Consider the following 27109-nt stretch of genomic DNA (forward strand, 5'->3'; position numbering starts at 1 on the left):
AAACCAACCGGACTCGAGAGGCGTTCAAACTGTGCTCTGGCGGCGCGAAAGAGCGGAGCATGCGCACTGGCAGCCCCTCGCACAGCCTTTGGAGACTATGCGCAGGTGCGGTGCACTGCGCGCGGGCACCAGGGCGGTTTTTTCGACGCTGGCGGTGGAGGCAGGCAGCATGAACCACGGTTGCTGGGCGGATGGGGAGCGTCTGTGGTCAGGTAGGTGTGGTCTCTTCGCTCTACGCGATGTGCACGACCGACTCCTGACCTCGTTCTTTCCCGAGTGGACGCCAGGGCCTTTTCTGCCTCCACTCCGTCGGGTCTGCAGCATTTGTGGCAGCGAGCGCGGCGGAAGCGCTGTCCGCTCGGGTTGATTTTACTCCAAACTCTCCCTGCCTCCCTCATACACATTCTCGCGTTAGAGGGGAGTTGGGGTAGATGTTGAACGGCGTTAGTGGTGGGCGTCGGGCCACACGGGCCTTCCCCAGGTGCCATCTCAGCTGATGCTCCCTGATCCTACGGCGCTGCCAGGACTGTGCTGGACGCCCTCGTGACAGAAATCAGAAGGCTGAGAAAGATCCCAGGTGTTTGGATGGAGCGGTCGCCTGAGGGAGTTTAACAGATGCCCCTTGGGATAGGAAGTAGATGTCGCCTCTTTCTTCCTTTTGTACTCCAGATGTATTCTAAGTTGTGTATACCAGACTTTCTGTTCTTTATGCCCCGCCCATTGTAGTCATAAGTTAACTTTGATACATGTCATCATAATTGGACAGTCTAAAGGAAAATAGGCTTTTTAGAATTACCTATCTGAAACTTCATGAGCAAGATCAATACTATAAGCTGGATTTTGACTTCCTTAAATAAGGCAGAAAGCCTACAGCATTTTGTCGTCTCCCCTTTCATTCAATCTCGTATATTCAATATATCACCCAGTCTTGTTTTATTTTTGGTTTTTAAAGAAAAACTTCCCTGTCTTTCTCCGTCTCTGCCTCTCTGTTTTGAAATACTAGCTTTCATCGGAACAATTCCAGGAGTTTCTTTACTGGTCGATAGTCATTATCTCCTCACCTGCGTTTCATTTTCTGCACTGCCCTCTAATCTTTTATCAATCGTCCTGGTGCTTGATGCTTTCTGACTGAATCACCATCACCATTACTTTTTTTTTTCTTTTGAGATGGAGTTTCACTCTGTCACCCAGGCTGGAGTACAGTGGCGTGATCTCGGCTCCTGCACCTTCCGCCTCTTGGGTTCAAGCGATTCTCCTGCCTCAGCCTTCCGAGTAGCTGGGACTACAGGCGTGCACCACCAGGCCCAGCTAATTTTTGTATTTTTAGGAGAGACAGGGTTTTGCCATGTTGGCCAGGCTGGTCTCAAACTTCTGGCTTCAAGTGATCCGCCCGCCTGGGCCCCCAAAAGTGCTGGGGTTACAAGCGTGAGCCACCGCACCTGGCCGCCATTACTTCTTAACAGTCATACAAAGCCCTTTATCCTTGACTTCTGCCTGCCTCCTAGACGCCCCAGCTTTTGTACATGCTTTTCCCTCTACCTAGAATGCCCCTTCTTTTGGATAGCAGGAAAAATCCAGTTCATCATTTAGTGCCAAGCACAGCCCTCCACACTGTGAGAGAATTTGTCAGTAATTTCTCTCTGCTACACTTAGAGTTTTTAGATACTCTAATTCTCTTCTGGTTTGGAGCTTTACTAAATAATTCTCACATTTGTTTTCCCAACCGTCTGTACAGTTGTTGAAAATAGGAATTGTTTTGTGCCTAGTAGAGATTGAGTATAGGTTTGTTGTATGGAATTGATAGAGATAGCAATAGAGGTTGTTTGGGAACTCTATCACAGTATAAGAGGAGTAGGAAGAGGTGAAACTGGCAAATTCAATCTTATTTTCAAAGCTGAAAAACTTTGCAATAGTTAGTGAGAAAATTATGACAGTGAAAGAGATCTGAGCTAACCCATCCCCAGTCTTGCCTTGATTATTCTTGGGCTTTTGGGACATTTAGGCTATAGTTTAAATTATCATAGGCCTTCCCCCAAACTCAGCTGCTTTTGCATCAGGCTGGCAGGAGGAGAGGAGCCTGGGTCCTGCTAAGGTGCAGACATGAACTATTATAAGTCATTATTCAGAAGGTTATAAGATATGCAACTTCCCCAATTATTCCTGCAGATAACACCACTATTGTAGATTGGCCTTTTGAGATATCTTTTCAGGTTTTTTTGCATGTCTGACACCCACCATTCCTACAGCCCCACCCAGAAGTGACTCAATGCACAAGAGGACAGCTTCACCCCTTGTGATTTCATCTCTGCCCCAACTAATCAGCAGCAAGCCTAGCGACCTCCACCACTTCCCCCAAACTGCCTCTGAAAAATCCCTAACCTATAAGCTTTGGATGAGAATGATTTGAGTACTAAATCTATCTTCCTCATGGTGTGGCTGGCTTCATGTATATTAAACTCTTTCTTTACTACAATGCCATGATCTTTGTGTAGCAGGCAGGAAGAACCCTTCGGATGGTTACAAAGCCAGGGTGTTGTGCTGGTGCCTAGGTGACCGCAATTTTAATGTAATAAATTACTCTTGTCATGAATGGCAAATGGTATTTTTTGCTTTATTTTCATTTTTTCACTTGAAGTAAAGAATAAGGCATGTCTTTGAAATCTTTCCACCAATATCACAATGTATTTTTTTTGGCTTGACTGTTTTAAAGAGAAGTTTATTATATACAACTTGTAGAATTTAGAGTAGAATCATATATGTATCTACTGTTGCTAACAGACTGCCTTTGCATAGTGGCAATCAAACACTGTAGTCCCAGGACCTTTTACCCTCAAAATATTGAATATCCTAGAAAGCTTTTGTTTTTGTATGCTCTTTTCTTATTTTTTAACACTTCTGGTTTCATCTGTGACACGTAAACCACTTAGAAGTCAATCACAACTGTCCTCAGAAGAAAAAAGCTGAACAAATGGAACATTAACAGCCTTTAAAATATCCATCAGATAATGGAGGTCACAAAGCAAAGGGCCACCTCCAAACTGGATAGGCAAATACAGAAAATCACAACTGATATCAGCATGCTAGGAACAGAAATCCTCATGAGGCAGTAAATGGTAGGAACACTTAAAATGGTCATTGATGACTTGCTGGAGGCTGAGTGTGAGTTAGCTTGAGAGTTAGAAACTCCTGGGAGACCACTCATATGGTACCCTTACACTTTTGGGAGTTTTACTTTTCAGAGCTGCAGCAGATTCTTAGGACAAGGATTGGATTAAAACTCCCTCCTGCTTTGTGCAGAAGGAGGGGGCAAAGTAACCTTTTTGAAAACTGCCCTCAGCATTTTCCCTAACAAAAGCCTTCTCTCAAGGGAAAGTACTTTACCAGAGCCTTATCTGTTCTAGGGAAAGGGCAATTAGAAGATTCCAGCCCCCTCTAGCCTTCCCGTTGTTAGTGGTAGTGAATCTGCAGGGGGCTGCAGCAGCCTCAATTCTTGTCAGAAGAAAGAATTCGACCAAGGGTCGTAAGGAACAGTGAGAGACCAAGGCAAGTTTTAGAGCAGGAGGAAAAATTTATTTAAAAGCTTTAGAAGTGGAACAAAAGGAAGTAAAAGTACACTTGGAAGAGGGCCAAGCAAGCGCCTTGAGAGATCAAGTGCGTGGTTGGACCTTTGATTTTGGGTCTTACATGTTGACATGCTTCCGGGGTTGCATTATTTCTTGCTAATTCTTCCCTCAGGGTGAGCTGTCTGCATGCTCAGTGGCGTGCCAGCACTAGGGCGGGGCCGTATGCGTAGTGTTTACTGGAGTTGTATGCATGTTCACTTGAAGCATTCTTCTCTTACCCATCAAATGTTCTTAGAAGGTCATATACCAGTTAAACTCTGCCATTTTGCCTCTTAGTGCACATGCTTGAACCCACTTGCCCAACTCCTGAGATCTTATTGGCAAGCTGTTGATCGCCAGTTTCAGGGTTTTTTTAATTAGGAGATTGCCTTTCCCTAGTGCCAGCTGTGACCAATTATTATCAGACTAACGTTTTATTTAAAAGGAGTCTCTGGGGAAACCCAAAGACAATGACAATGTGGAAACTCAAAGCAAGAATAGTAGATTGAAGCCTCTGACACTGATAACTACAGCAAACATTAAACACAGCCTAACTTCTAGTCAGATTGACATGAATCAAGTAGCCTGATTACCTCAGTTTCTATACATTCTTCCAGATATATTATGTCTGGCTTTCAACAAAAATTTACAAAGCATGCTAAAAGGCAAGAAAGAACAAGAAACAAAGGAAATATCAGAACCATTCTTACATATGATGCAGATTTTGTAATTCTCAAGTAGGGAATTTAAGGTAGCTATGATTGACATATTAAGGGCTCTAATGGAAAAAGCAGATAGCATGCAAGAGTGAATGGGTAATGTAAGCAGAGATATGGAAACTCTAAGGAAGATTTAAAAGGAAATGATAGAAGTCAAAAAACAATGTGACAAATGAATGCCTTTGATGGGTTTTTCAGGAGACTGGACAGGCCAAAGAATAAATGAGCTTGAAGAACTGTTAATAAAAACTGAAAAGCAAAGAAAATAGAGATGAAAAAGTAGACTATCCGAGAACTGTTGGACAGTTACAAAACTTGTAATAACATGTACAATGGTAATACCAGAAGGAGAAGAAAGAGAAGAGAGTAGAAGAAATATGTGAGATAATAATGGTTGGGAATTATCCAAAATTAATGACACCAAACCCGTTCTTAGAGCAGGAAGCTCAGAGAACACCAAGCAAGATAAATACTAAAAGGTCTATACCAGGGGTGTCCCCGGGCCATCGTGGAAGAAGAAGAATTGTCTTGGGCCACACATAAAATGCAGTAACGCTAACAATGGCTGATGAGCTTAAAAATTGCAAAAAAAAACCTCATGCTGTTTTAAGAAAGTTTACAAATTTGTGTTGGGTTGCATTCAGAGCCCTCCAGGGCTGTATACAGCCTGCAGGCCGTAGGTTGGACAAGCTTAGTCTGTACCTAGGCATATTATATTCAAGATGGGAAAACCAAAGTCAAAGAGAAAGTCATTGAAAGGAGCCAGAGGAAAAAATACACACTATAGAGGAACAAGAATAAGAATTATATTTCTGATTAGAAACCAAGCAAGAAGGGACTGGAGTGAAATATTTACAATGTTGAAAGAGAAACCCCACCAACCTAGAATGTATCCACAAGAATTACCTTTCAGAAGTGAAGGAGACTTAAAGATTTTCTTAAACAAAAGCTGAGGAAATTTGTCAGTGATAAACCTGTGTTGCAAGAAATATTAAAATAAGTTCTCCAGAGGGAAGGAAAATGAACCAAGGTCATGAACTTGGATCTATATAAAGGAAGAGCATCAGTGAAGGAATAAATGAATGCAAAATAAAATCCTTAGTGTATATGTATACATAATGTATATGTACCTAACAACAGAGCATCAAATATGTGAAGCAAAAATTGATAGACCTGCAAAGAGAAATAGACAAATTCACTATTACTGTTGGAGACTTCAACAACCCTGGATCAGTAATTGACAGTTTTAGCATGCAGAAAATCAGCAAGAATATAGTTGAACTGAATTGTACCATCTGTCCACTGGATCTAATTGATATTAATAGGACACTTCAACAATAGCAGAATACAGATTTTTCTGAAACACTCCTGGAATGTTCACCAAGATAGAGCACATTCTGGGCCATAAAACACCCCTTAACAAATTTAAAAGAATAGAAATTATACAAAGTGTGTTCCCAGATCACAATGGTATTTAATTAGAAATTTGTAACAGGAAAATACTTGAAAAATCCTAAAATATTTGGAGATTAACAGACATATTTCTAAAATAACACTTGGCTTGAAGTTTCAAGAGAAATTTAAAAATATTTCAAACTAAATGAAAGTGAAAATACAACTCATTCAGAATTTGTAGAATTCAACAAGAGCAGTGCTTAGAGGGAAATGGAGAGTATTGAGTACATGTTGGAAAAGAATGATCTAAAATCTATTATGTAAGCTTTCACCTTAAGAAACTAGAGAAAGAAGAGCAATATATAGGCACACCTAAGAGATACTGTGAGAAATTGCTATATATGGCTACTAAAGCCTTATGAAATGTATTTCTTATACAATAAGACTTGAAAGTTGAAATTACTCCTTGATCCATGGGCTGTGGAATGGATGTTGTGTTGGTAGGCATGAAAACATTAATCTCCTTGTACATCGCCATCTGAGCTCTTGGGTGGCCAAGCATCAGTTAGCACTAATGTATTGAAAGGAACTTTTTTCTGAGCAGGAGGTCACAGCAGGGAGCTTAAAATATTCAGTAAACCAATGTGTTGTCATTCTGGTTTTGTTGTTCCATTTATAAAGCAAAGACAGAGCAGATTTAGCATAATTCTTAAGAGCCCTAGGATTTTCAGAATGGTAAATCAGCGTTGGCTTAAACTTGAAGTCATCAGCTATATTAGTCCCCAGCAACAATGTCAGCCTGCCTTTCGAGTCAGAATCAGCTTTTAAGCCAGGCGTTGACCTCTCTAGCTGTGCAAGTCCTAGAGGGCATCTTTGTCCTATAGAAGTCTGTTTTCATCTATACGGAAAATCCATTGTTAAATGTGGCCACCTTCGTGAATTATCCTAGCTAGAGCTTCTAGATAACTTGCTGTACCTTCCTATTTCACCTTGCACTTTTATGTTTTGGAGATGGTTTATTTTTTAAACCTCATGAACTGACCTATTAGCTTCAATCTGTTCTTTTTTTATTTTATTTTATTTTTTTAAATTATTATACTTTTAGGGTACATATGCACAACATGCAGGTTAGTTACATATGTATACATGTGCCATGTTGGTGTGCTGCACCCATTAACTCGTCATTTAGCATTAGGTATATCTCCTAATGCTTTCCCTCCCCCCTTCCCCCACCCCACAACAGTCCCCGGTATGTGATGTTCCCCTTCCTATGTCCATGTGTTCTCATTGTTCAATTCCCACCTATGAGTGAGAACATGCGGTGTTTGGTTTTCTGTCCTTGCGATAGTTTGCTGAGAATGATGGTTTCCAGTTTTATCCATGTCCCTACAAAGGACATGAATTCATCATTTTTTATGGCTGCATAGTATTCCGTGGTGTATATGTGCCACGTTTTCTTAATCCAGTCTATCATTGTTGGACATTTGGGTTGGTTCCAAGTCTTTGCTATTGTGAATAGTGCCGCAATAAACATACGTGTGCATGTGTCTTTATAGCAGCATGATTTATAGTCCTTTGGGTATATACCCAGTAATGGGATGGCTGGGTCAAATGGTATTTCTAGTTCTAGATCCCTGAGGAATCGCCACACTGACTTCCACAATGGTTGAACTAGTTTACAGTCCCACCAACAGTGTAAAAGTGTTCCTATTTCTCCACATCCTCTCCAGCACCTGTTGTTTCCTGACTTTTTAATGATGGCCATTCTAACTGGTATGAGATGGTATCTCGTTGTGGTTTTGATTTGCATTTCTCTGATGGCCAGTGATGATGAGCATTTTTTCATGTGTTTTTTGGCTGCATAAATGTGTCTTCTTTTGAGAAGTGTCTGTTCATGTCCTTCGCCCACCTTTTGATGGGGTTGTTTTTTTTTTCTTGTAAATTTGTTTGAGTTCATTGTAGATTCTGGATATTAGCCCTTTGTCAGATGAGTACGTTGCAAAAATTTTATCCCATTCTGTAGGCTGCCTGTTCACTCTGATGGTGCTTTCTTTTGCTGTGCAGAAGCTCTTTAGTTTAATGAGATCCCATTTGTCAATTTTGGCTTTTGTTGCCATTGCTTTTGCTGTTTTAGACATGAAGTCCTTGCCCCATGCCTATGTCCTGAATGGTATTGCCTAGGTTTTCCTTTAGGGATTTTATGGTTTTAGGTCTAACATGTAAGTCTTTAATCCATCTTGAATTAGTTTTTGTATAAGGTGTAAGGAAGAGATCCAGTTTCAGCTTTCTACATATGGCTAGCCAGTTTTCCCAGCACCATTTATTAAGTAGGGAATCCTTTCCCCATTTCTTGTTTTTGTCAGGTTTGTCAAAGATCAGATAGTTGTAGATATGCGGCATTATTTCTGAGGGCTCTGTTCTGTTCCGTTGGTCTATATCTCTGTTTTGGTACCAGTACCATGCTGTTTTGGTTACTGTAGCCTTGTAGTATAGTTTGAAGTCAGGTAGCGTGATGCCTCCAGCTTTGTTCTTTTGGCTTAGGATTGACTTGGCAATGCAGGCTCTTTTTTGCTTCCATATGAACTTTAAAGTAGTTTTTTCCAATTCTGTGAAGAAAGTCATTGGTAGCTTGATGGGGATGGCATTGAATCTATAAACTACCTTGGGCAGTATGGCCATTTTCATGGTATTGATTCTTCCTACCCATGAGCATGGAATGTTCTTCCATTTGTTTGTATCCTCTTTTATTTCATTGAGCAGTGGTTTGTAGTTCTCCTTGAAGAGGTCCTTCACATCCCTTGTAAGTTGGATTCCTAGGTATTTTATTCTCTTTGAAGCAATTGTGAATGGGAGTTCACTCATGATTTGGCTCTCTGTTTGTCTGTTATTGGTGTATAAGAATGCTTGTGATTTTTGCACATTGATTTTGTATCCTGAGACTTTGCTGAAGTTGCCTATCAGCTTAAGGAGATTTTGGGCTGAGACGATGGGGTTTTCTAGATATACAATCATGTCCTCTGTAAACAGGGACATTTTGACTTCCTCTTTTCCTAATTGAATGCCCTTTATTTCCTTCTCCTGCCTGATTGCCCTGGCCAGAACTTCCAACACTATGTTGAATAGGAGTGGTGAGAGAGGGCATCCCTGTTTTGTGCCAGTTTTCAAAGGGAATGCTTCCAGTTTTTGTCCATTCAGTATGATATTGGCTGTGGGTTTGTCATGGATTGCTCTTATTATTTTGAGATATGTCCCATCAATACCTAATTTATTGAGAGTTTTTAGCATGAAGGTTGTTGAATTTTGTCAAAGGCCTTTTCTGCATCTATTGAGATAATCATGTGGTTTTTGTCTTTGGTTCTGTTTATATGCTGGATTATGTTTATTGATTTGCGTATGTTGAACCAGCCTTTCATCCCAGGGATGAAGCCCACTTGATCATGGTGGATAAGCTTTTTGATGTGTTGCTGGATTCGGTTTGCCAGTATTTTATTGAGCATTTTTGCATCAATGTTCATCAAGGATATTGGTCTAAAATTCTCTTTTTTGTTGTGTCTCTGCCAGGCTTTGGTATCAGGATGATGCTGGCCTCATAAAATGAGTTAGGGAGGATTCCCTCTTTTTCTATTGATTGGAATAGTTTCAGAAGGAATGGTACCAGCTCCTCATTGTACCTCTGGTGGAATTTGGCTGTAAATCCATCTGGTCCTGGACTTTTTTTGGTTGGTAAGCTATTAATTATTACCTCAATTTCAGAGCCTGTTATTGGTCTTTTCAGAGATTCAACTTCTTCCTGGTTTAGTCTTGGGAGAGTGTGTGTGTCGAGGAATTTATCCATTTCTTCTAGATTTTCTAGTTTATTTGCGTAGAGGTGTTTTTAGTATTCTCTGATGGTAGATTGTATTTCTGTGGGATCGGTGGTGATATCCCCTTTGTCATTTTTTATTGCGTCTATTTGATTCTTCTCTCTTTTCTTTATTAGTCTTGCTAGCGGTCTATCAATTTTGTTGATCTTTTCAAAAAACCAGCTCCTGGATTCATTAATTTTTTGAAGGGTTTTTTGTGTCTCTATTTCCTTCAGTTCTGCTCTGATCTTAGTTATTTCTTCTGCTAACTTTTGAATGTGTTTGCTCTTCCTTCTCTAGTTCTTTTAATTGTGATGTTAGGGTGTCAATTTTGGATCTTTCCTGCTTTCTCTTGTGGGCATTTAGTGCTATAAATTTCCCTCTATACACTGCTTTGAATGTGTCCCAGAGATTCTGGTATGTTGTCTCTTTGTTCTCATTGGTTTCAAAGAACATCTTTATTTCTGCCTTCATTTCGTTATGTACCCAGTAGTCATTCAGGAGCAGGTTGTTCAGTTACCATGTAGTTGAGCGGTTTTAAGTGAGTTTCTTAATCCTGAGTTCTAGTTTGATTGCACTGTGGTCTGAGAGACAGTTTGTTATAATTTCTGTTCTTTTACATTTGCTGAGGAGTGCTTTACTTCCAACTATGTGGTCAATCTTGGAACAGGTGTGGTGTGGTGCTGAAAAGAATGTATATTCTGTTGATTTGGGGTGGAGAGTTCTGTAGATGTCTATTAGGTCTGCTTGGTGCAGAGCTGAGTTCAATTCCTGGATATCCTTGTTAATTTTCTGTCTCATTGATCTGTCTAATGTTGACAGTGGGGTGTTAAAGTCTCCCATTATTATTGTGTGGGAGTCTAAGTCTCTTTGTAGTTTACTAAGGATTTGCTTTATGAATCTAGGTGCTCCTGTACTGGGTCCACATGTACTTAGGATAGTTAGTTCTTGTTGAATTGATCCCTTTACATGTAATGGCCTTCTTTGTCTCTTTTGATCTTTGTTGGTTTAAAGTCTGTTTTTTCCAAGACTAGGATTGCAACCCCTGCCTTTTTTTGTTTTCCATTTGCTTGGTAGATCTTCCTCCATCCCTTTATTTTGAGCCTATGTGTGTCTCTGCATGTGAGATGGGTTTCCTGAATACAGCACACTGATGGGTCTTGACTCTCTATCCAATTTGCCAGTCTGTGTCTTTTAATTGGAGCATTTAGCCCATTTACGTTTAAGGTTAGTGTTGTTATGTGTGAATTTGATCCTGTCATTATGATGTTAGCTGGTTATTTTGCTCATTAGTTGATGCAGTTTCTTCTTAGCCTTGATGGTCTTTACAATTTGGCATGTTTTTGTAGTGACTGGTACTGGTTGTTCCTTTCCATGTTTAGTGCTTCCTTCAGGAGCTCTTTTAGGGCAGGCCTGGTGGTGACAAAATCTCTCAGAATTTGCTTGTCTGTAAAGGATTTTATTTCTCCTTCACTTATGAAGCTTAGTTTGGCTGGATATGAAATTCTGGGTTGAAAATTCTTTTCTTTAAGAATGTTGAATATCGGCCCCCACTCTCTTCTGGCTTGTAGAGTTTCTGCCAAGAGATCAGCTGTTAGTCTGATGGGCTTCCCTTTGTGGGTAACCCGACCTTTCTCTCTGGCTGCCCTTAACATTTTTTCCTTCATTTCAACTTTGGTGAATCTGACAATTATGTGTCTTGGAGTTGCTCTTCTCGAGGAGTATCTTGGTGGCATTTCTGTATTTCCTGAATTTGAATGTTGGCCTGCCTTGCTAGATTGGGGAAGTTCTCCTGGATAATATCCTGCAGAGTGTTTTCCAACTTGGTTCCATTCTCCCCGTCACTTTCAGGTATACCAATTAGACGTAGATTTGGTCTGTTCACATAGTCCCATATTTCTTGGAGGCTTTGTTCATTTCTTTTTATTCTTTTTTCTCTAAACTTCTCTTCTCACTTCATTTCATTCATTTCATCTTCCATCGCTGATACCCTTTCTTCCAATTAATCGCATCGGTTACTGAGGCTTGTGCATTCATCACATAGTTCTCGTGCTGTGGTTTTCAGCTCCATCAGTTCCTTTAAGGACTTCTCTGCATTGGTTATTCTAGTTACCCATTCATCTAATTTTTTTCAAAGTTTTTAACTTCTTTGCCATTGGTTCAAACTTCCTCCTTTAGCTCGGAGTAGTTTGATCTTCTGAAGCCTTCCTCTCTCAACTCGTCAAAGTCATTCTCCGTCCAGCTTTGTTCCATTGCTGGTGAGGGGCTGCGTTCCCTTGGAAGAGGAGAGGCGCTCTGATTTTTAGAGTTTCCAGTTTTTCTGCTCTGTTTTTTTCCCATCTTTGTGGTTTTATCTACCTTTGGTCTTTGATGTTGGTGACGTACAGATGGGTTTTTGGTGTGGATGTCCTTTCTGTTTGTTAGTTTTCCTTCTAACGGTCAGGACCCTCAGCTGCAAGTCTGTTGGAGTTTACTGGAGGTCCACTCCAGACCCTGTTTGCCTGGGTATCAGCAGCGGTGGCTGCAGAACAGTGGATATTGGTGAACCGCAAATGCTGCTGCCTGATTGTTCCTCTGGAAGTTTTGTCTCAGAGGAGTACCCGGCCGTGTGAGGTGTCAGTCCGCCCCTACTGGGGAGTGCCTTCCAGTTAGGCTTCTCAGGGGTCAGGGACCCACTTGAGGATGCAGTCTGCCCATTCTCAGATCTCCAGCTGTGTGCTGGGAGAACCACCACTCTCTTCAAAGCTGTCAGACAGGGACATTTAAGTCTGCAGAGGTTATTGCTGTCTTTTGTTTGTCTGTGCCCTGCCCCCAGAGGTGGAGCCTACCGAGGCAGGCAGACCTCCTTGAGCTGTGGTGGACTCCACCAAGTTCAAGCTTCCCTGCTGCTTTGTTTACCTACTCAAGCCTGAGCAATGGCAGGCGCCCCTCCCCTAGCCTTGCTGCCACCTTCAATTTGTTCTTATGCAGCTTCCTTACCTTTCTTAGCTTTCACAGAATTGAAAAGAGTTAGGGCATTGCTCTGGATTAGTTTTTGGCTTAAGGGAATGTTGTGGCTGGTTTGATCTTCTATCCAGACCACTAAAACTTTATTCATATCAGCAATAAAGCTATTTTGCATTCTTATCTGTGTGTTCACTGGAGTAGCATTTTTAATTTCCTTTGAGAACTTTTCCTTTGCATTCCAACTTGGTAACTGTTTCATGCAAGAGGCCTAGTTGTCGGCCTATCTGGGTTTTCAACATGCCTTACTCACTAAGCTTAATCATTTCTAGCTTTTGATTTAAAATATGACGTATGTGACTCTTCCTTTCATTTGAACACTTAGAGACCATTGTAGGGGTATTAATTGTTATCATTTTGATATTTTTGTGTCTCAGGGAATAGGGAGGCCTGAGAATAGGGAGAGAGATGAGGGAATGGCAGTCAGTGGAGTACTCAGAACACAATTTGTTGATTAAGTCCGCCATGTTATACAGTCATGATTCATGGTGGACCAAAACAATGGCAATAGTAACATCAAAGATTGCTGATCACAGATCACCATGACATATATAATAATAAAGCAAAGGTTTGAAATATTGTAAGAATTACCAAAATGTGACAGCAGAGACATAAGTAAGCACATGCTGTTGGAAAAATGGCACTGATAGACCTTCTTAATACAAGGTGGCCAGAAATCTTCAGTTTGCAAAAAATGCAGTATCTATGAGGCACAGTACAGAGAAGCACAGTAAAACAAGGTATGCCTGTATACCTAAAACAAGCAGAAGAGAAGACATAATAAAAATCAGCAAAAATCAATGAAATTGACAGAGAAAAAATCAATGAAATCAAAAGCTGGTTCTTTGAAAAGATAAAGTTGATAGGCCTCTGGTCAGGCTAAAAAAGACACCAATTATTAATATTAGAAATGAAAGCGGGACCATTAGTATTTATTCCACAGGCATTAAAAGGATAAAAAAGGAGGTCAGGTGCAGTGGCTTATGCCTGTAATATCAGCACTTTGGGAGGCTGAGCTGGGTGGGTGACCTGAGGTAAGGAGTTAGAGACTAGCCTGGCCAACATGGTGAAACCCCATCTCTACTAAAAATAAAAAACTAACGAGGTGTGGTGGTATGCACCTGTAGTTCCAGCTACTCGGGAGGCTGAGGCAGGAGAATCGCTTGAACCCAGGAGGCAGAGGTTGCAGTGAGCCAAGATCGCACCACTGCACTCCAGCTGGGCAACAGAGTTAGACTCCATCTGAAAAAAAAAAAAAAAAGATAAAAAAAGAATAATACAAACAGCTGTCTCCGAATTTGATAACAGATGAAATGGATCAATTTCTTGAAAGACACAATGTACCCAAACTTAGAAAGGAGAAATAGATAATCTAAATAGGCCTATATCTAGTAAAAAAAAAAAATTAATAATTACCTTTCCAAAAAATAAAGCACCAGCACCAGATGAGTTCACTTGTGAATTTTCCCAAACATTTGTGGCAAAAATAATACAAATTTTATGCAGTTTTATCCAGAAAATAGAAGCACAGAAACACTTCCTAATTCATTATATGAGGCCAGCATTATCCTAACACTAAAGCAAAATAAAATCATTAGGAGAATGGAAACATACAGACCAATACCTCTCATGAACACAGATGCAAAAATCCTCAACAAAATATCAAATAGAATCCAACAAGTAGAAAAAGTATTATATATCAACAGCAAGTGGGAGTTACTCCAGGTGTGTAAGGTATTCTAGTATGTTTCTGATTCAATATTGAAAACCAATTAGTGTAACCTATCACATAAAGAATAAAAGAATAAAAATCATATCAATAGATGCAGAAAAGAGGATTTGACAAAATTCAACACCCATTCATCATAAGAAAAATTCAGCAAACTAGAAATAGATGGAAACTTCTTCAGGTTAATAAAGAACATGTACAAACATCATACTTAACAAGTATGTATTAGAATGGCTAAAATAAAAAAACAAAACCTGAGAATACCAAATGATGCTGGTGGGTATGCACAGCACCAGGAATTCTCATTCACTGCTGGTTGGAATTTTGAATGGTACATAATGACTCAGCAGTTGGACTCCTAGTTATTTATCCAGCTGAGCTGAAAATCTATGGGTACACAAAAACCTGCACATGAATTTTTATAGTAGCTTTATTCATAATTGGCAAAAGCTGGAAGCAACTAAGATGTCCTTCAGGAGGTAACTAAAGAAACTGCTATTTTCATATAATGGAATATTATTCTGTGATAAAAATAAATTAGCTATCAAGTAACAAAATGACATGGAGAAACCTTAAGTGTACATTGCCAGTTGAAACAAGTTAGCCTTAAAAGGCTACATACTATATGGTTCCAACTATGTGACATTCTGGATAAGGCAAAACTACACAGACAATTAAAAGAATGGTTGCCAGGGTCTGTCAGGGGGAAAGGAGAAGGGTAATGTTGAATAAGTGAAGCATGGGATTTTGGGGGAAAAATTAATCTGCATGTGATATTATAATGGTGGATATGTGTATTTGTCAAAACCTATAGGACTGTACAACACACAGAGTGAGAAAACTGAATATAAATTGCCGAACTTAGTTAATATATTAATATTGTCCCATTAATTGTAACAAATGCACCACAGTAATACAAGATGTTTTTTCTTGTCAAAGTTACTTTTATTAGTAAAAGTGTAGTACCTAAATATGTATACAAAAGTTACTCAAAAAATCCATCATTTTTCCTTTGCTGGTGAAAAGTAGTACACACAACAGACCTCAGTGACATTATGCAACAGTGACCCATGCTGGTGTAGAATTCTCACAGCTTTTTAGGAGAACTTTTAAAAAAGCAAGTGAAATATGTAATACCTGATTGTTTTAACTCCAGTGAACTGTGGAAGTATGAAGAAGCTAAGGTTCTTCATTATTCATCAATGCCAAAAATAAAGGTGAAAACTTGAATTCCTATTTGGCTTTCTTGTATTAAATGATCAGAATAAAATTACTGTAATGCTAAACTTTTTCAACAACTTCATGTTTTTCACTCTTGCTTTCTATAGTGAACATGTGTTGTTTCAGTTTGCTCTGAATCCCTTTCCTTTTGGGATGAGCTTCACCACTTATCCATTGTGATTGTGGCAGGAGTTATCAGTGACAGTGCATGTGACCCTGACCTGAACAAGATCATGGGCCCTTGTCCCTTTTTCCACAGGTACTGGTACAATTCAAGGGCAGGTGATCCAGGGAAGACCAAAGTCCTTTTGTAGGATTTGTGCACGCTGGAAAAGGACATTGTCTCTCTCCTTTTTAGATCATAGATCTTAAGGATGTGGGCTTGTAGCTGACACTGGCCCAGTATGTGGAGGGGGCCGGCCTGAAAATGAAACCAGGAAATGGAAAAACAGTCAGGAGACATTGGTAAAGAGCCCTGGCAACATCATCCGAGGCTATGCCTATGGATGGTAATGAAGTTTTGAGGTTGTTACTTCAGTGAATCGGTGTAAATGAAGTATTCACTAAAGAATTGAACAGAACTAAACACGACAGATTGAATAAAATAAAATAACAGTGTATGTGAGCAGGGGAGAGGGACATATGGGAATTCTGTCCTATCTACTCAATTTAAAAATAAATAGAAAACTGTTCTAAGAAGACTTTTGAAAGCTCTGTAGCTGATTTGAATGCACATACAGTTTGCTAACCACTAGTCTTGTGGTTTATAGCCTGCCTATGGAATCAGATTTGCTGAGTTCAATTCCTGGCCCTTTTCCCTGCTAGCTATATGGCCTTGGACAAATTCTTAACCTCCATATGTCCATGTTTTCCCATTTGTTATTGCCTCCATTAATAAAATGGGATGATAATAGTATTACCTACCTCATAGGGTCTCTTAAGAGAATGAAATATCTAAGAGCTAGTGCCAGGCATGAAGTCATTAATCAGTGTAATATCAGTTATTACTTTGTGATTGTGGATGTTACTGTTGCCTGTAGGTAGGAGCAGCTGAATTCTTTCCACAGAGATTCTTCAACATGGCCAAAAAGCTACATGTCCTGGTGATAAGACCAAATGCCTTGGCTTAATGGAAGCGGGAAAGATGGTTCTGATGTCTCTGGTCTTTCCACTGTTCGGGAATGGTTCTCATTGAAATTGAGCTCAGATTCAATGCTTCATGGGTTTCCTTTAGCCTGTCCCCTCCCAAGCTGGCCCTGCAGCTTGATTTGCTTGATAGAGACTGCACTTGGTACTAAGAAGAGTTGGCCACACAATGAGTGGGAATATACTTTCCTCAGGTGATTCTTACACAGTCATTTAGCTAAATATCATCAGCAATTGGTTTCTCCCATTTGGACACCTGAGAGAAAAGTAGTTATGATGTCTCTGTGTATAGTCCTTAAAAGAGCAAAGAAAATATAAGGCAGAAGAAACGTTGTCATACTAGAAGAATTATTATTTGCATTTGTGTTAAAAAACCCAGTTTGTAATGAACCTGACTTATTCTTTATAATCTCCATATATAATGCAACAACCATTTTGCTTATTATTGGCTGAAAAGTCCCTAAAAACAAAGGCCTTTTATTCATTTATTTTTACTTAAAAATAACTCATTGGAAGAACAGTACATGTTTATTATAGAAAAATAAGAAATACACTGAAAAGAAAAATAATAAAATTCCACAATCCCAACCACGTATAGACAATCACTGTTAATAACTTCATGTATTTACTTTTCTTTTTTCTCTTCTTTCTCCTCCAGATTTCTAAAATGCATATACTTACTGAGTCTTATTCTAGGGAATGTGAATATTGAAATGAACATGAGAGACGGTCCATGCTGTCATGGCATTTATATTCTAAATAGGGGAGACACACAGCAAATAAACCAAAATTAAATTATAATTGCTGTTTAGAATCTAATTAAACAAGGTGATGGGACACAGGGTGTCTTGTAGGTGGGGGTTCAATAATATGGCCAAGGAATGCCATTTGGAGAAGGGGAAATTTTAGCAAAGACATAAAGAGGAATGCACTCAGGTGTGACATGTCTTGGGGAGGGGTTGGTGCATGTTAGGCAAAGAAACAGACAAGGGCTAAGGCCTAGAGGCAGGAAGCAACTGGGCATGTCTACACAGTAAGGGAAGGAGGGCCATTGTGGCTTGAATGTCAATGAAAGGAAGCAAGATGGGAGGTGGTGACAGAAAAGAGAGGCAGGTAAATGGTCAGATTATGAAGGTCTGTGTAAGTCAGATAAGGAGTTTGGATTTTACTCTAAGGTCAATGGGTACTGTTAGAGCAGGAAAAATGATACGGCTGACTAGTTTTTAAAGAATGTCCCAGTAGCTCAGGATGTGAGCTCAGCAATGATGTCAATATATAAAAATTCACTGCTCCTGGGTACCAGCAATGAACAACTGGAATTTGAAACTTGAAAATAATACTGTTTACAATAGCACTAAAAGTTAAAGAAGCATTTAGGTATAAATCTAATAAACTTTGTGTAAGATCTGTATTCTGAGTATTATAAAACGTTGATGGAAATTAATCAAAGAATATCTAAATAAATGGCTATAGTCCATGTTTATGGATAGGAAAATCCACTATTAAGATGTCACTTCTTCCCAATTTGATCTACAGATTCAATGTAGAAAGTTTTTGTAGATAGCTACAAGTTTATTCTAAAATGTATACGAAGAGGCAAAGGAATTAGAATAGCCAAAACAAACTGAAAAATAACAAAGTTTAAGGACTCACACTATTAATTTTAAGACTTATTTTGAAGCTACAGTGATCAATGCAGTTTGACATAGATCAGTGGAACAGAATGGAGAGCCCAGAAACAGATCCACAAAAACAAGATGATTTTTGAAAAATTTTCAAAGGCAGAGTTTTTATAAACCAATTGGATGTCCACGTGCCAAAAAATGAACCTCAACATATACCTCATTTACAAAAACTAAAGCAATATTAATTGTAGACCTAAATGTAAAATATAAAACTATAAAACATATAGAAGAACACAGGAGAAAATCTGTATGACAGTGGGTTTGGCAATGACATTTTAGATATGACAACAAAAATATAATCCATGAATAAAAGGATAAATTGGAATTTATCTAATTAAAAACTTGCTTTATTGAAGACACACTTAAAAGAATGAAAAGAAAAGCCATAGACTAGGAGAAAATATTTGCAAATCACATATTTCATAAAGGGCTTAGATCCAGAGCATATAAAGAAGGAACTCTAAAAACTGAATAATAAAGTAAACACCTAATTTCAAGAAATAAGCAAAAGAGCTAAAAAGATACTTTATCAAGGAAGTTATCTACCAATAAGCATATGGATGGCAAATAAGCATATGAAAAGATGCTCAAAATTATTAGTAATGAATCAAATAATAACAGCCAGATACCACTTCAGATGTATTAGAATTACAAGCAAGCAAACAAACAAAAAAGTCCTCTGACATTATCAAATGCTGACAAGTAAACATAGCTGTTAGAATTCAATTTCATTGCTAGCGAGAATAAAAAGTGATACAACCACTCTGTAAAACAGTTTGGCAGTTTTTTATAAAGTCAGACATACACTGAATACACAACCCAGCAATTCTACCCTTAGGTATTTACCAAATGAACTGAAAACTTACATTCACACAAAAACTGGTATGGGATGTATTATAGCAGCTTTTTTATAATTGTCAAAACCTGGAAATAAATCCACATGTCCTTCAATGTATGAATGGATAAACTGTGGTCCAGTCAAACAACAGAACAGTACTTTACCCTAAAAAGAAACTATCGATATACAAATATTAAATGCATTTTCCTAAGTGCACAACACCAGGTCCAAAAGGCTAAGTATAATATGATTTAGTTTATATGACAATCTGCAAACCCAAAACAAAAGGATGGAAAATTGATCCGTGGTTGCCAAGTGGTGGCATATAGGGGAGAAGCTGACTGTAGGGGCCACAGAAGGGAACTTTTTAAGGCGATGGAACTGTTCTTTATGGTACTGTTGTGGACAAATACCTGATTCTGTGCATTTGTCAAAACCCATACTACTGTACATCACAAAGAACGAACTTTGTGCAAGTTAAAAAAAAAAAAGTCAGACCAAAATGTTGGTGGAAGGGGCTGTGCCAGGACAAAATACAACCTGCCGGGGGTGTTGGCAGCTGATGGCTCTCAGTGCCACTGCTCTCCAGGAATTCAAGACAGTTGTTCACAGGCCCTCCTTGAACAACTCCTCATCCAGTGACTAGTCAATATAGGCATATAAAGGTCTGAGCACACTGCCTCAATGGGGCATCTCGGAAGGGCCAGCCTAGCCTTAAACTCTCTGGGAAGTTGGTGGGAACCTTTTATTGCAGCTGCTTCATAGTTCATTGACTCTTCAGTCCTGCTTCCCTCACCCCTCACAGGGGTGGATTTTGAATACACTCCCCAGGGAGCCTCCTGTACACAAGCCGCTGTGTCAGAGTTTGTTTTCCAGGTTCCTGACCTATGACAGTTGGTACAAGAGTATGTAAGGGAATGGCTCTGCCATTGCACCTTGGGAACCTTGCACCTTTCCACCTTTCTGACCATGCAAGACAAGGTCTGAACCCTAGTTAATCTGAGGCTTGGTGGAATGCCTTTGATCCTCCAGGATCAAGAAGGATTTGAGAGGCTTGTAAGGAGCTGCTACAAGGCCATCTCTCACTCACCATCTTCTCTTCTCTGGGAGGCTTTAATGAGTCAGTTCCTAATGGCTGCCTCTGTTCTGATAAGGTATAAAGCTTTCTGCCATGCTTCCATCAGAATACAACTTCAGAATATTAAACCACTTAGCCTTAGTATAGAATTGGCTCCTTAGCAACAAATTATCCCACAACTCACATTGCAGTCATCCAACGTGTTTCATTTGGTGTCATCCTATTTGGAGGATGGTGTCATCCTATTTGGAACAGGGATTGGGGCGCCTTTGGCTAATCTCTCTTTCAGTGTCTGAGTACTAAACCTTCTGAATCAAGAAGTGGATTACTGTATCTTTACCAGTAGAATCAGTCAGTTCTTGCCTTGTCTTATGTGTGCTGTCCACTTCCATCCAAAAGATATAGAGAGACCAAGGATGGCCAATTCTGTGGGATCCTAGTTTCCTGAGTCCTGGAAGAGGAACCGCTGATGGAAACCTGAAGTCTGCAAGAAGAAAAAAGCATCTTGCCTAAGGAAATTTAATATATTGCCAGATCCCTAGAGGAACTATGTTCAGATTTTGCTCACAGAAGTCTGTTGCATAACTGCCAGGGAGGGTGGGGTGCCCTGAAGCCTTAGCACACTCCCTCTGTAGTCTCTGGGGAGCACCAGCCCAAGGGGTACTTCTCACTGGTACTGGGGACACCATGTTTAGAAGGATTCAGAGGCTCTGTGTGCCCCACAGACAGTAAGGGCTACCTGGGTAACCACTCTCTGTGGTCTTCCCCCAGTTCCTAGAACTTTCCTGTTTCAGGACCCGAAGGTGCACATTCAAGAATGCAGGAGGAGTGATCTGCTGTGGGAACAGGTGTGCATGGAGAGGGATGCATAGGGGCACAGTGACACTCTTTTTTTTATTATTATACTTTAAGTTCTAGGGTACATATGCACAACATGCAGGTTTGTTACATATGTATACATGTGCCATGTTGGTGTGCTGCACCCATTAACTCGTCATTTACAGTAGGTATATCTCCTGATGCTATCCCCTCCCTTCCCCCCAACCCCACAACAGGCCCCGGTGTGTGATGTTTCCCTTCCTGCGTCCATATGTTCTCATTGTTCAATTCCCACCCATGAGTGAGGACATGCGGTGTTTGGTTTTCTGTCCTTGAGACAGTTTGCTGAGAATGATGGTTTCCAGTTTCATCCATGTCCCTACAAAGGACATGAACTCATCCTTTTTTATGGCTGCATAGTATTCCATGGTGTATATGTGCCACATTGTCTTAATCCAGTCTATCATTGATGGACATTTGGGTTGGTTCCAAGTCTTTGCTATTGTGAATAGTGCTGCAACAAACATACGTGTGCATGTGTCTTTATAGCAGCATGATTTATAATCCTTTGGGTATATACCCAGTAATGGGATGGCTGGGTCAAATGGTATTTCTAGTTCTAGATCCTTGAGGGAAGTGACACTCTTAAGTAGTCACCACATGTGAATCGTCAGAGTATTCAGAGCCAGCCTTGCCAGTGCCTGAGTAGTTGTCAGGTGGTCAGCAGGCACTGACACGAACTTCCAGCCCATTTAGGGGACATAAAAGTAAACTGATAATGTTTTCTTTTGTTCCTTTTTAAAGCTTCAGTTTGACAGTTTAAGGCCTAGAAATGTGAGTTTGAAGGGTTTGTACTTCCTCAAGCGTTTATAACATTCTTCTTGTCATTAAGGCCTCAAAACGTGACTGGAGGCAAGTTTGAATGATGAGTGCTTTGGAGAACATGACAAAACTAGAGAAATACAAGGAAACAGATACATAAGTACCATAAATACACAAGTACAGCAAAACTGCCTTTGTGGAGTAGAGGTAAAGGTTCCCAGCGTTGTATTGATAATTTGAGTTTTATAAACTTATTTAAATGTAATAAGAGAAATGACCAGTTGTGAAGTGTAAATGGATTAGATAGCAATTCAGTATTTATTGCTGTAAAGACTGACTTATGTAATAGCAAGAAAGAATAGTGAAAATTCAATTGCAGCAAAGCTCGTTGGCTTCATGTTTTGGACCAAAATGGTTCCCTTTTATAAGTGGAACATAGTAACCTCATGGTAGGCAAAGTTCTCTGATGACCCCCATGATTCCAGCTCCCCCATGCAGATATCCTGTATATTCCCATCCCCTAGAGGGTAGGCTGGACCAGCGAATATGATGGAATGTCACTCTCGTGTCTAGGTTACTAATCAGCTGACTTTGAGCTAATCAAAGTAGAGATTATCTGGGTAGGTCTGACCTTATTAGGTGAGCCCTTTTAAAGAAGGTGGGTGGAGCATCAGAGAGGGGCTTTACTCCTAGCCTGGGAAGGAGAAGTAAACTGCCTTGGAGTGAGAGGGCCTGTGAGTGGGTGGCCTGTAGGAGCTGAGAGTGGCTTTGGGCTATTAGCCAGCAAGAAATAGGAACCTCATTCCTACAATCACAAGCAACCAAATTCTGTTTCCATCCAGTGAAATGTAAATGCAGGGCTGGGCCTGGCTCTGGGGGCTGGCAGCTTAGGGACATCATGAGGCCACTGGTGTTTAGAGGTGGGAAGTGGAAGGAGGGATATAGTGGCTGAGGGAAGCAGCAGTAACCCAGGGTGATTTTTCTCAGTCCAGGTGAAATGAAGATCGATCTGTAATCACTGTCTACATCTCTTTGCAACATGCAGTGGGTCTGTTCAGGGGACAGGGGGCTGGAGAAGGAACCTTTGGGGCCGGTGAGGATGCTCTGCAGTCCTGATTTAGGCCGAGGGAAAGAAGAAGAGACCCCTGGAGACTCCCCAGCATGGCTAGACTGAGAGTGAGGCCTCAACACACTGGAAGTGGGAAAGATATTCAGATGCTTTTGCTATCTGGTCTTTCCAGTGTCAAAGGCCATTCTCACTGGGATTGAGCTGCAGAATCAGGGCTTGATGACCTCCCCCAGGCTGCCCCTTGAAGGCAGGCACTGCTGACTCCCCACGCTGACACTGTCTGCTTCAGCAGGGTCACTCCTTGCTGCAGCAGCCACAGATGGCTCAGGTCAAGAACAGCAGGACGGGGTGCTTGTTTGCTACACAGGGAACATAATTGGCACTGTCTGCTTAGCTCCTCATAGATGATATTTGGCTTTTCACAAAGGAAGCCACCACAAGTTGGGTGAGACTGCTGGTCTTGGGACAGAGATTGTGGTTGGTTTTGGTCTCTTCCTGGGTGCTGCCCCTGTGCTGATTGTGTCTTCTTGTAATGTGCCATGGCAAGGATATGAGTCACTGAACAATGAGGGACATCCCTTCAAATGGGATACCTGGACACTCTCTGCTTCAGGAGGGGCATTCTTTGCTGTGGCAGCCACATATGGTTCAGGCCAAGAACAGCAGGAGAGGTTGAAAGGCAAAGGAATGTTTGTGTACACTCTTGGCTTTTTTACCTTCTGGCTTGGGGCTATGAGCTTGTAAATAAAACGTTCTCAGCCTGGTGGCTCTGTGTGTCAGCGCTGCCTTGTTGTCACTTTAAATAATTGAGTTTACTATCGGGTGTTTAACTCAGCATGTTAGCTGAGCTCTCCCTCTCTCTGAGGCATTGTAGACTGAAGAAACTGACAAGCTGAATGATCTCCCCTTTCCTGAGCTAGAGAGTACTTGAGCTGTTCTCTTTTCCCCTCACCAGTTGCCTTAGAAATGGTGAGAGGGGAAGACCCTGGAGGATGCCTGACAAGGGGATGTCTGACACATGATAAAGTTGGAGCTCTTTTTGAAATGTTTCTTGCCCTTCCTGGAGCAGAGGAGCCATTATTTATGCAGGTAAAAAAGATGAACTGTTACTTCTCTTGAATCATGTGAGTATGGAGAAGAATGCCTCCCAAGAAATGAGAGATTGGTTTGACAGACTCAGCCTTGTCACATTTTGTGGAGTTAAGCCTGTGAGTTAGAGGGCAAATCCCAGAGCCCAGTTCGTGGCAGATTGTGACCTTCCTCATCGTGCCTGCACCTCCGGGGGGATCTGCATGGATCACCTAGACAGGCACTGATAAGGTAGAACATGGTAATCCATTACTAAGTTTGCAGTTTTTTCTCTTTGGTTCTTTTAAAACTGATTTTACAGTCATAAAGTTTGGTGAGGGAAAGACTGGATGGGAATTTCAGAGATGGGAAGAGAGGTGTAATCTGGTTCTGGGACGTATAGTAGAATGTGCCATTTGGATTTTACAAAGACACAGAAACTGTCTTCAAACCTTGGCAGTTCATAAAATCCGATTGCATGTTGTTCACCACAATCTTTATTTCCCTGAGAACAAAAGATTCAGTTAAGGAGATCCTCTCTCTGGGGCAAAACCTAACTCTTCTCATGGCATTTGCCAGGGCCATAGCAAGGTCCCCATCTGCACCAAGAGTCTGAAGGTAAAGATAAGTTTCCTGGGAGCAGAGCAGAAGGAGCTGTGGAGGAGGCACAGAGATGGGAACTGGGTCAAGTAGGGAGCTCACAGGCTTATGTAGTTTCGGATCCAGGATCCTTCTGTCACCAGAGATGCAATTTAGCAGGCATCAGGGTGTTTGCAACCATTTGACTCAGGTGTTAGTCACAGGATGGGCAGTTTGCAAATAACTGACTTGGGTGAAAGTCCTTGAGGATGTGAATTACAGAGAATTTCCATAGAGAAAAGGCCAGCCCCTATATCGGGAATCGCATTTTGCAAAGTTGAATTCACTGATTCTGAGCACAGTTGCTGCCTACCTTTTGCCATCTGGAATACATGGCCCCATTCCTCTCAATACTCTTAAGCAGTCACCACATGTGAATCATCAGTGAGATATTGCTTCGAATGAAAACATCAACACAAAAATCAGCCCCTTCCTTCAGTGAAATGCAACGGGATTTATTTGCAGATCTTTCAGCTGACAGCCAAAGTCACGGCCTTTGAATAATAGAGTTAGGGGGACCGGGAATGGGGAACAACACATCATTTCAGAAGGTTGAGGAAGGCTGGGGGTGGAAGAGCATTGGACTTTGGAAGCAGGAGATGGAGGGAAGGATTATAGAACTGGGTCCTAGTTTCTTTGCTGCCAGTGACTTGCTGTGTGACCCAAGGGAGTCACCTCCACTCTCTGAGCTTCAGTTTCCTCATCTTTCAAACAGAGGTTTTAGTTACTGCCTCCTGGTTGTCTTCATTACAACTCAGAAAGATATTACTAAAACACATTGGAAGTAGTTAAATGTTGGTGACTTATAAGCAATGTAGAAATTATGCATTCTTTTTAATAAATGAAATAATATTGGTCAGGGTTTAATTGCTATGTTTGAGTCACTGCACTGTCTAAATTTAGAAGCTCAGTCAGAGAAAGTGAGTACCAGATTGACAAAATTCAGATTTCAGTCATTGATCATAACATATGCCAGCACCTAATAGGTTCTAAGTTCTTTGATACCTAGGGTTGCAGAGCTCCTGCCCCCATGGAGCTCACAAACACCTTGAAAAAGCAAACTTTAAATGCACAAGCCCACAGACTATCAAACAGCAATCAAGTAACCACAGAAATAGAGGGAAACCGAGAGATGAAGTAGTCACCCCCATGGGGAGGGTCCACAGTGCCTAGCTCCTTAATGATGACTAAGCTTATTTAGGGTTATATCCCTCTGAACCCGAGTAGGGACTACAGACATCTGCTACCACATCTGGCTAATTTATTTTCATTTTCCTTTTTAAAATTTTTTGTAGAGATGGAGTCTCATCATGTTGCCAAGGCTGATCTCAAACTCCTGGGCTCAATCCAGTCCTCTTGCCCTACCCTCCCAAAGTGCTGGGATTACAGGCATGAACCACTACACCTAGTCAACAATTCAAATTTCCATGTAGGCACAAACAAAGGGCATGGATACATAGGGAGAGGAGCAACTAACACGGGAGGGAGAGAGGTGGAAATCAGTGAAGGTTTTATAAGGACATGGCATTTTATTGAAGTCTTGCAGGATTGGTATTTCAGCAGATAGAGGAGGCGAGGGACAGGGAGAGCCATCTAACCAGGTCAGAGGCATGAAAATACATGGTGTGTGGGGTAATGCAGAGGGAGATGAGGATGGAAAGATGTTATGTTGAGATATGGGCTGGATAACACATGCGAAGGGCCCAGGGTACAAAATTTAAGGAGATACTCATTTTCAGGGTTTAGCAAGTGTAGGATTGGTGCAGAGGCTGTGGCTTTTAAGCAGAGAACTGATTTAAAAACTTCCCATATGGGGGACTTCCACTTATGGGAAGAGATACTTTTTCTTATTCTTCCTAAGTACAACTAAAATCCATGGACATTATACATAAAACAAACATAAGACTTGAATAGGTGGCGAGAAGAAGGAAGGCTAGCTAGGGACCTTGGGATCAAAGTAATAGCATGGTAGTGAGTTCCGTAAGTTTTGCCTTCTGCCTCAGATTCCTAAACTTGGAGCTGAAGAAGTGAGCAACTTGGAAACACCAATGGGTTCAGACAAAAGAGCCCCAGCAAGAAACTAGTTTTTCTGGCCAAAAGACCAGGAAATGGGCAACTCAACAAGACAGAAAACTTTTAGACAATAGCTTCTGCATTCTAGGCAAACACCGTAGAAAAACCTATGGCCCTATCCCAACTCCACCAGCGAAAACTGAGTAGAGAGCCTAGATGTCTACTGTTACCAAGCTGTAAAGAAGTTTCCTAAAGCACCCCTCCACCGGGGTGGTGTCAGAGAAGGCTGAATAAAGAGCAGAGACTCAACTCTGACCCCTGTGGTATCTCAGTGGAGACCCCTTGGGGAATCTGGATTTCTTCTCTGACCCAGTAGATAATAGGGGAACTTTCCACTTAACTTCTGGGGTGGCACGAGAGG

The 27109-nt window shown here is 40.8% G+C and overlaps 2 protein-coding genes across 5 annotated transcripts in view; both read left to right on the forward strand.

Annotated features, from left to right (window-relative positions):
- LOC100602329 (uncharacterized protein C10orf88) overlaps positions 1–27109 on the forward strand; it is a 131230-nt gene that overhangs the window by 79160 nt on the left and 24961 nt on the right. Inside the window, exon 1 of one of the 3 annotated variants that reach the window (XM_030805996.1) lies at positions 126–212. The exons of the other annotated variants lie outside the window; for them this stretch is intronic. The gene's annotated coding sequence lies outside the window, so the exon portion shown is untranslated. Of the gene's footprint in view, positions 1–125; positions 213–27109 lie in introns of those variants that run through there. 3 annotated transcript variants of the gene reach the window in all.
- The window catches only part of FAM24B (family with sequence similarity 24 member B), a 30547-nt gene continuing 3492 nt past the window's right edge, over positions 55–27109 (forward strand). The window contains exons 1-2 of one of the 2 annotated variants that reach the window (XM_004087524.1): positions 55–212; positions 23924–24057. The gene's annotated coding sequence lies outside the window, so the exon portion shown is untranslated. The remainder of the gene's footprint in view (positions 213–23923; positions 24058–27109) is intronic. The other variant, XM_004087523.2, reaches the window with a different exon arrangement.

Source organism: Nomascus leucogenys, chromosome 3, assembly GCF_006542625.1.
Source record: "Nomascus leucogenys isolate Asia chromosome 3, Asia_NLE_v1, whole genome shotgun sequence".
NCBI lineage: Eukaryota > Metazoa > Chordata > Mammalia > Primates > Hylobatidae > Nomascus > Nomascus leucogenys.